The sequence below is a fragment of the Helianthus annuus genome, chromosome 13 (assembly GCF_002127325.2).
Source record: "Helianthus annuus cultivar XRQ/B chromosome 13, HanXRQr2.0-SUNRISE, whole genome shotgun sequence".
Lineage (NCBI taxonomy): Eukaryota > Viridiplantae > Streptophyta > Magnoliopsida > Asterales > Asteraceae > Helianthus > Helianthus annuus.
In genome coordinates this window covers 94,896,172-94,907,022 of record NC_035445.2, presented here as the reverse complement: position 1 = coordinate 94,907,022, position 10,851 = coordinate 94,896,172, and the positions used below count along the sequence as shown (strand labels likewise).

Here is a 10,851-nt window from a genome sequence, read left to right as displayed (position 1 = left end):
CTCAATTAATAAAAGCATTAAATGTATTTACAATAGTCACTTAGAATTTATTTTAAGAATAATTAATGTTTCTAGAAAGTTATAAAATTGTTAAAATGTTTAGTAAAAAAAAGGTGTTAGACCATGTGTAGTGGTAATGCCTCCACTCATGGACGTTGTGTGTCATGTGGCAGTCCAGTCAGCAATGAAGTATTATAAGACGTTTTTCTAAAATAGGTGTAGTGGGGATGTGCACATTGTGTTAAAATGGGTGTAATAGAATTTAAAAAAACCATCAAAAAAATCTTATTGGCCAAACAAAAACCATCGGCTTAGTCATTGGCCAAAAAGAATGAACAAGGGTGTGGAAAAAAGGACGGCAAAACAATTCTTTTTTTTTTTGAAAAAAACACCCGGGGGCGGTTGATGGGCGTTAAGAGACGTTTTTCTTTTGGGAAAAAACGTTAAAAAACCCCACTACGGGCGGCCTTAAATTTGTTGTTTCACCATAAATAATTTTAGAAACGATAATCATACAGAGATACATTAGTTGAACAGAGAAACTAATTCTACATTAGTTAAAAATTATTCAAAGACAACCGGCTGCAACGTAACAAAAGGAAAAGGTGTTACACGTCGCGAGTCTACCTACCAGTATTATGGTAAATAATATATTCCCTTATTTAATATCATTATCTATTAAGAAAGAGAGGTGAGAAAAACATACATTCAAGTATATTATCTTAAAACCAATGGGGTGGTGGTCCATTGGCAAAAACAAAGCCTTTAAAACACCTAGATTGGGAAGGGAAATGTCTTGGGTTCAAGTCCCACAGACGACAGGGACTTAAAGAAATTAGCCGTTAAAAAAAACTATATTATCTTAAAATAAAATATCTTGATTGCTGCCTTTACTCCACCTAAACCCCAGATATTGACACTCTATAAATACCCCCATTTTCACTATCTCGAAATCATCTGAAAACCACCACCAGCAGCTTCCTGATGGTCACGATCCACCTTCATCAACCGCCACAATCTTCATCACAATTGCAGGTTGGATCCGACTTATGGTATCATCACAGGTTGACTATTCAAAGGATTTCGGGTAACATTATGCTTTTGTTAGTCTTGTTTTCTGATGTGATATATATATGCTGAATATAAACTTAATAACTTGTTCTGCATGGCAGCATCATGGAAGCAATTGCACCGACAGAGTCGGTAATTCTTGAACATCAGATCTATTCGTCATTTGCATCCTGTTGCCTATCTCGTATCATGTCGTTGATCTCGTTCTTATTTACAGTTCTCTAACCGTAGCTTATACTCGTGTTTAGGGTGAAGGGCGTTATCAAGTTGTGATTATATCTGCTAAGACTGCGGGGTATGGGGCGGGGGTTTGGGCGTGGGTGGGCTGAAAACGCCCAAGCCACCACCCCGGGTGGGCATGGGTTTGGGCGTGGCCCCTTTTTCGTGGGTTTGAAGCCGGGCGTGGGGCGGGCTAGCAAGGTGACATGGCAGGCTCTCAATGGCTATGTGTCAACTCATGCCCCAAACCCCAGCTCCCAACTCAAGCCCCACCATACCCCACAGTCTAAGATCACTTCATCCTCCTCTGAGGTCATTCTTCTGTTTCTGCTCTACTATGTAGCTTATATTGCATAAAAAAGGATGCATTTTTTAACAGTGTTTTCTTCTTGAAATCAGATAGTTGGCAAAAAGTTAGAACCTAGAGAAAAGGCGTTTAACTTTTGGTAAGTTACAAGCAGTTTTGTTTTATTAGGTTTTGCTTTTGAATACAAACAAATGCACCTTTTAATTAAGCATAACCTTAATTACGTTTGAAATATTGATTTTGTTTCTTTCAGGTGTTGTTTCTGTTGTTTCTGAGCGTTTGGATCGTGAACCTACCACTGCAGATGTGTTACTTGCTGCTGCTGATATCGTATTGTATTTTCTGGATCAGAAGAGGCTTCCGCACCTGTACCTGGAAGCAGCGTTACACCAATCACCCTGCGGAAATCTGCAAGATCTAGAAATTAAGAAAAGGACGCAATGCTAGAAATCTACTGTTTGTTTTGGTGGTGTAGTGTAGATGGTGGGAAATCTAAATAAATTAGTTTTTTTATTTTTTTAATTATAGGAGTAATTTGGTCATTTAACAAAACTTAACAACAGAATTCTAACTGTGTTAGAAATTTGAACTCAAATGGTTAAGAAAAGTGGCTATAGGGACTCAGAGCTTTAAACATTTTAATTTTGGACTCAAGTGGTTTAAAACCACTAAAACATAGAGACTAAAATGTAATTTACCCTTTTATCTAAGAGACTTTGTGTACTTGTATCTTGTTGATTAAATAAAATTCATGGACATGTTATACTTTGTTTTGCAAATTATTATCGTCATTTTGTTAACTTTTTGATTGAGAGGACATGTTTAATATTCCAATTGAACTAGAAGAACTTAGTCGAGTTCCAATTGTGAATTTGGCTAATGAAACTATAGAACCCATTTGTCAAAAAAAAAAAAAAAAAAAAAAAAAAAGAAAAAAAAGAACCGATTTGAAATTGGGCAAAATTCAAATAAGAATTTCTGAATCAAATAAAATTTCAAATATTTTATATGCCTTATCCATTAACTCAAGTAAATCGAGAATCTATTTGTCAAACACTTCTAGTTGATGCTATAAAATAGAGATTTGAGTTTAACTAGATTTTTACCCGTCGCGCGTTGCGACGGCGTAGAAACATGGTGTAGAAACTTATGTACTTTGATTCTGAATTGTTTTACTATACAATGAACAACCAAATAAAATTCGGCATAGAAAGGTAAGTAACTCGATTACGATTAGGTTTATTATACGATGGCATAAAAAGACAACGTTTTATATCCCTTCTAAACCCGAGTGTTCAGTATCCAGTTTATAAGCTGTCCATGGTGTACTCATGTCTTCTGCCAGCTCCCAATAGTTGTGATTAGAGTCCTCATCACCTTCCTGCACCACAATGTTATTTAACATTTAGATACACAAACCTTTAATTTCCCAACCATATTATAGTTCATTATGTTGCAAATTTAATATTATTATATTATATTATAGTAACAATAATTATTATTTGATATACATGTCCCCAAAGAACATTGGGTTGTGAATATGCTCTAATGAAGTAATCAATAGTTTAGTACCCCATATGATAGCATTCAAAACATGGCTCATTTTGTGAACATCCATCATACTTCTGCCATACTCAATGGTTCCCCATCAAAGTAACCTGAATCCTATCACAACAATTAAAATCGATGTATTCAATTGGACCTCAAAGCATAAAGTTTACATCACCAAGTTATAGCAAAGAACCATATTAGCCTCCTAATTAAGTCAAAACACTATATTCGACATAGCACAATAGTGGTCTTAAATTGAATAGTTCCATCTCAAGATTCAATCATGATTCTCCCATTAGTCCGGAGAGTATATGCAAACAAAGTAGTTAGCAAAGCTAAATGCGTGAATAATCAAAACATACTTGAAAAGGATAAATGAAAAAAAAAATTGTTACCTAAACCATCTAGGCACCTAGCATAACATGGCGTATTCAGTCCCCTTATTTTTATATGACATGTAGACTTTTGAATAATACACCACTGCACGTATTTCGAGCCGTGTTTCTCTTTTATGCACCAAACCATTTAGTATACAACATTTAATATCAACCAAGAATTTCAAACTTATCCACCATTCGTTCTCCTTATTGAATCATTATCAAGGCATATTCATGGGGCGTCTATCTCCTTCGTGGTAACATATTCACGTTCACAGTTCATTGGTTACATAACATCACATAATACCTGATGAAAAACATTAGTTGCAATTATTTTAGCTTCCATACACATACTTCTCTAGTTCACTCACGTTTTCCATCAGTTGTTTGACATTGACTTGATTAATCTGCCATGCATTAAATTTTCAACACTTTAACCCCAAGGGTTTTTTTGGTGTTTCCCTCACCCTTCTTGTTGGTGCACTTGTGTCTGTACTTTGTCTGTATTCGGTCTGTATGAAAACGATGTCCTAAGTTAGTCTGTAAGTTGACCAAGTCAACTATCCTCCTAGTTTGACTTGGCCAATAAGTTGTAATATGTTTGTCTGCATCGAAGGATAGCCTCGAAGGATACTGTTGATCCTTCGAGGTGCTCGAAAGATATGCTTCGAATGATTAGACCTCGAAAGGTGATCTTTCGAGGTCCATGCTGATCCTTCGATTACATTGTCATCGATAGATGATCCTTCGGACCATCTATCGGATCCTTCGGACCAGACATCATGAGCTGGGTATAAATACCCATGCAGTGTATGTGTTAGTGGAGTTCTGAGAGATGCACACTTAGAGAGACAGACAAGAGTTGAGAGCATTCTGTCCGAAACATTCACACACACACTTTGAGAGTTTGCAAACTGATTGTAAACATTGTGCTTGTAACCGGAAACTTTCTACGCATTAATACAAGTGGTGTTAATCGTTGAGTCTTGTGTGTTCTTGTGTTTGTTCTTGCATCATCCCGGTTTGCTCGCTAGCTTGGATTCCGCACTCGCTAGTGAGTTTGTATAACAAGGTTTAGGTTTGTTCTCGATCCTCCGAGAGGGACCTACAAGTGGTATCAGAGCTTTGGCTCTTTACCTTGTTTAAAACCGGGTTTTGTTCAAGTTCTTGGTGTGTTCGAACACTTGGTTTAGCACCCGTTTTTGGTGGTTTTCTTGCTTGTTTAAACTGAAAAACGGTTTCTAAACCTTTCGGGAGTGTTCAAGATCGGTTTGGGTAACATAAAATTTGTTTTGTGAAACTTTGTATTTTCCGGCCATTTTTCCGGTCATATCTCCGGTGACTGGTTTGGATAAGGTTGTGTCCATTTTGGGTAAACTTTTTGAAAGTCCAAAAAGTTAGTAAAAAGTTGTTGGCAGACCATATCCTTTCTGCCGAAAGTACTTCACCAACCCATCACCTTTTCACCAACCCGTCAACGTTTCTGTCAGTGTGTCAGACCTCGAAAGATACCTTTCGAGCTCGATAGATCATCCTTCGATCAAGGAGATTCGAAAGATAGCCATCCTTCGAACATCCTTCGAAGTCAGTGTGTTATCCTTCGAGTCAAGGAATCTTTTCGAAAGATCATCCTTCGAGTTACTGTTCATTTCGAAAGATAAGGATCCTTCGTGTAGGAGAATCTTTCGTATTAGTGTTCGAAAGATCAGTATCTTTCAAGTGTGAATCTGTCGAGATCTTTGTACGAAAGATCAGGATCTTTCGTTGTGAATCTTTCGAGACCTTTGTTCGAAAGATAAGGATCTTTCAATCTTCGAAAGATAAGGAGAATCTTTCGAAATCTTCTTTCGAAAGATAAGGATCCTTCGTACAGTCAATCTTTCGAAGTGATTGTTCGAAACTCAACAGTGATCTTACGAACATTGTTGATCCTTCGAACAGGTCGTGATCTTTCGAACAGATTGTATCTTTCAATTCTTATTTGTTTGCACTTAACAGTTTGTGGGTGTGTAGGTTTTTCTCTTAATATTTGATCAAAATGAGTTGTACTAGTCCATGGGATTGGAGTTTGGACTCACGATCCAATCAAGAGCTAGTCACTGCTGCAGATTGGGCAAAGAGTATGTTACCTCCTACAACAATCAGTCCAAGTCAATGGGCTTTGGTATCCAATCAAAGTCAAAGTCTTCAGAACCTTCTGATTTGTGAGAGTGAAACTGGCAGCAACAATCGTCCACCTAAGTTGAACCATATGAACGATTTTCCATCATGGAAAAACCGTTTTCACACATATGTTCAAGGGCAAAGCACTGATCTTTGGACGTGTTTCATCAATGCGTTCAATACTAATCTTGAAACTGCTGCGTCAACTTCAGAGGGTTATGCCAATATGCTTGAAAATGACAAGAAGGCTTATGAATTGGAGAAAAAGGCCTTTGCCACACTTACTCAAGCACTCAACAAAGACATCTACCATCAGTTCTCATATTGCAAGACCACGAAAGCATTGTGGGATGCCTTAGTTGCTAGAGGAGAAGGCAATGCAGCTGCTCGAAAATCTCGGCATGATTTGTTGAAGAAAGAGTTTGAATCCTTTCAGTTTTTGGAAAACGAGACTCTGAATGATATGATCACACGTTTCTATCATTTGATTAGTGAGATGTGTGCTTATGGAGTTGTCTCTACTCAACAAGACATGGTGAGTAGATTTGCTGATGCCTTACCTCCAAAGTGGAGTTCTTTCATTGAACTGTTGAAGCATACTGGAACTCTAGATCAAGTCAACATCTATGAGTTCATTCAAAAGCTGGAACATAAAAATGATGAAGAAATTAGGAAAGCAAGGCGTGCTCCAGCTCCTCAGAATACAGAAATGTATCTTCCAGGATTCGATGCTTTGGCAAGATCCGCTGCAGCTCAGCAACAGCAACCTAAGCTGCAGACTGCATTTGTGTCCAATACAAGTTCAAGTTCCTTTCCGTTTCCTCAGTCAACAGCTGCTCCACCACAACCTCAATTCGATCCGAGGTCTTACATTCCAGTTCCAACACAGCCACAACCACAACCTCAACAACAACAACAGCAAGCTCACTATACAAGCAATCCTCAACCTCAACCCCAAAATCATCACACAATCCGAGTCGACAATTCAAATCTTTCACACCTTAGCATTGAAGTTGCTAAGGAACATATGGAGATTATCAACACCATGGTCAGTGCTTACTGTGGTTTGGTAGCAGGTCAGCTTGGAAACATCAACATGACCAATGAAGATTATGATCAGATCGACAAGGAAGAAATGGAGTTGATGGATATTAAATGGGCTTTTGCTAGTGCGGTTAGAAGGGCAAAAGATTTCATGGCCCGAACTGGAAGAACTTCGTTGGAAGGAAAGAAAAACACGAAGTATGGGTTTGATATTAATGCCGTCACGTGCTTTAACTGTGGCGAGAAAGGGCACTTCAAACGTGAATGCACTCGACCAACAAAACACGGCAATCACAACCCTTTCAGAAACCAGACGAATGTGAATGCCCAACAAGAAAACCGTGAACGGAGAATGGTGGCAGTGAACAACAATCAGGGACAGCCTGGAACTACAAATCACAATCGGGCTTTGGCTGTTCAAGCAGATGAAGGATGTGACTGGTCAGTGCAGTTTGGTGAAGGTGATCAGGGAAGTGGAACAACCCTGTATGCTAAGGTCATCGAGCATGTTCATAAAGAAGAATCTTCTGGAAGCGATGACAGTTCTGGTTATTCTGGAAGTTCGGATGAAGAAGGCTCTGTTTCTGGGGATAATCACTCAGAGCCTGATGAAAAGGAGGAAGAAGGTGAAGATATTCAGGATCTTCTGAATGAAGCTGATGAGCTTAAATGTCAGAAATCAATTCTGATTAGAAAGGCGGATACTGCATCAAAGGAAATGGAAAAGCTATTCTCTGAGGATGGAGCTTTTTCTTTTCAAACTGCCCTTATGGCAAACGGCTCAGCCTCTACTAGTCAGGTAACTTCTGAACCTCCTGCTCCTAGTATTTGTAAATCATGTGCAGAGATGAAGCTTGAATCAGAAAAGCTTCATAGTCATAACCAGAATTTGGTTATTGAACTGTCGAAATGCAAAGAGGCAAACATGGCTTTAACTCGGAATGAAAAAGAATTTAAATCCGTAATAGAAACATTAAAGAAAAATGTATCCGAGGTTAACAAAGTAGTTTACCACAAGCAAGTAAGTATAAATGAATATATTAACCTTGTGGAAGAAACTAAAAAACAATTAGCCATTGCCCAATGCGAACATGATGCGATCAAACAGAAATTGGATAGTTATTCTAACTCCCAATTTGTGCTTGATCACATCATCGATGTTCAACAACTAAAGGGAAATCAGAAAGGCATAGGGTATAATAAATGTCCGCCCCCCTTGATGAACAACTATACCAAGATGCCTGATGAGGAGGAAATGCCTCGGTATGAACCCAGTGTGCCTCTTGATGTTGAGGAGTTTGCTACTGGCCTTGGGTTCAAACCGGACAATTCTTCAAACACAGCCTCTAAGGAACAAGAAACTTAATCATCCATGAAGCAAAGTCCTCCAATTATCGAGGACTATGAGACATCGGATGATGAATCAGAAGTGGCTGTAAGAGATCAGGATAAATCACTTAGCAAGATGAAAGGAGTAGATATTCCACGAGAGAATCACATCCTTTGTGATCCTGATACTCCTGAGGTTCCATCTGTCAAGAGGCAAGTGATTGATCCTGTCAAAGTTGATAAGACAGGTGTGTCTACTGTTAAAAGCAGTAATGTGTTGTACACTTTGGTTGGAGATAATAAAATCTACTCAGATCATGTTTTTCCAATTAAAAATGTAAATAAATCTTTGATTGACAAAGTCTTTGAAGACAATACAAACAAATTTTTGGGAAAAACACTTCCGGGAATTGTGGTAACACAATGTGATCCAATTCCTAAGGCTGAGATTAGAAAACAGTTTGGTAATCAAAAATCTCCAACCACTCAACAACCTACTACTTCTAAGGGTAAACAACAACAACGAGCTCCAAAGCCAAAGGCTAAGGTTGAATCAAAAGGAGCTCGTTACATGAAGAAAGGAAAAGATGTTAAATTTGTAGCATCAAAAGGTACAGATAAAATTGAGACTTTTGAAAACAAATCAAACACTGATTTTGTACAACAAGTCAAGATTTTGAAACGTAACAGTGATAACAATTACACCCAACACACAAACGGGTGTGATGAAAGAGCAAGTACCTCAGGTTCTACAGGTTCAACATCTGGTAGTCGATCAAGTTCTCCTAAGTCTGTTGAAAGGAGAACTTGTTTCAAATGTGGAGAAATTGGGCACATCATCAGAAACTGCCCAAATGCTCCAAAGAAGAAACTTGTTGAAAAAGCTCCACCTGAAACAGTTCACCCTCAACGTCGATCAGTTTCACCTAAACATGATAAACGAACAATGAAAGAACAAGAAACTAAACAAAGACGTAAGAACATAAAAACTGTTGAAAAGGCTTTAAAACCTGAAGTTCAAACAGTTAAAAGGAAACCAAGTGTATCACAACCTGTAAAACCAGAAACTTCAAAAATTGTTTATAAAAATAAATCTGGCAGGCCAAATCAAACTTGGTTACCTAAGTCGGGTGACAATTCAGGGGGAGCAGTTGTTCTTAAAAACCATCAAGAGATCGAGCTTACGTTTCGTGATGCCAAGGGACGACCCAAGACCACTAAGGCTTGGGTCCCCATTCTCAACTGATGTGTTTAATTGACATGTGCAGGATGTTCTAGGAGGAACTATTAATAGTCATTGGATTGTTGATAGTGGAGCATCCAGGCACATGACTGGCGACTTACGGCTCCTATACGACGTGAGAAATATTAGAGGAGGGTATGTTGCCTTTGCGGGTGATAAAGGTGGGTACATCACTGGAGAAGGAAGTATCTCCAATGGTATCGTGTGCTTTGATAAGATCAATTATGTGAAGCAAATTGATCACAATCTTCTGAGTGTGTCGCAAATCTGCGATAAAAAGTTCTCAGTGATTTTTGATGGCGCTGGCTGCTATGTGCTGAAACCTGGATTCAAAATTCCACAAGAATGGATTCTCTTATCGACTCCGAGAGTTAATGATCTTTATATTCTTGATATGAGCCAGGCGATTACTACATCTGCACAAGTCACTTGTTTTGTCTCAAAAGCCACAGAAAAGGAGTCTATATCTTGGCACAGAAGAATGGGACACATTCACTTGAGAAAGATGAACCATTTGGTGAAAAATAATCTTGTGAATGGTGTGCCTGTGAGAAGTTTTCATTTACAAGATATCTGTGTCTCGTGCCAAAAGGGGAAGCAAACAAAGAAGTCTCACCCTTTGAAGAAAATCAACACTGTCAGCATGCCTCTCGAACGTCTTCATATGGACCTTTTTGGACCTATGAAGCACAAGACAACGTTTGGTGATGCTTATTGTTTAGTAGTTACTGATGACTACTCTAGATTTTCTTGGGTATCTTTTATGGCACACAAGAGTGAAACTCCTGGCATCCTCAAGGATCTTCTTACAATGTTAGAGAATCTCTATTCGTTGAAAGTAAAAAGGATCCGAAGCGACAATGGAACCGAATTCAAGAATCAAGTTATGGATGAGTTTTGTACTTCTAAAGGCATTCTTCATGAGTACAGTTCTCGTTATACCCCACAACAAAATGGTGTCGCTGAGAGGAAGAATCAGACGATTATAGAAATTGCAAGAACAATGTTAGTAGAGTCGGAACTCCCTATTCAATTCTGGGGAGAGGCTGTATCGGCTGCATGCTACACGTTAAACAGAGTTCTTACAGTAAAGAGACATGGCAAGACTTGCTTCGAACTTCTTCAGAAAAGGAAACCGGATCTTTCTTACCTTGAACCGTTTGGTGCTCCATGTACTATGATTGAGCCGGATGGAAAGTTTGGTGCAAGAGCTATCGAGGGTTTCTTCCTTGGATATGCTACTCCGAATTTTCGTGTTTGGAATCTAGCTACCAAAAAGATTGAGCTTTGGAGCGAAGTTAGGGTTCAAAGGTACACGAGTCCTGTTAGGGCTCCGGGTGATCCGTGGATGTTCGATTATGATGGGCTATTTGACTCCTTCAATCTGCCAACCTTTGACGAAGAATCAGCAGCGGCTCGAATGTTGTTGGAAAGTGACAACGCTGCTGTCTCGCCATTGGTTAGACCTATTGTTGTTGACCCTCAAGCTTCTTCGTCAGTCAACAATATGGTTCAAAATGAGGTTTATGAAGATGCTGCTGATTATA

The 10,851-nt window shown here is 38.8% G+C and overlaps 1 long non-coding RNA gene across 1 annotated transcript; it reads left to right on the top strand.

Annotated features, from left to right (window-relative positions):
* The first annotated feature begins 1,072 nt into the window (after nt 1–1,072).
* Nucleotides 1,073–1,377, top strand: LOC110883689. Its single transcript, XR_002560563.1, has 3 exons — nt 1,073–1,087; nt 1,173–1,203; nt 1,320–1,377. It is a non-coding gene; the product is annotated as an uncharacterized LOC110883689 (long non-coding RNA).
* The last annotated feature ends 9,474 nt before the right edge of the window (nt 1,378–10,851 follow it).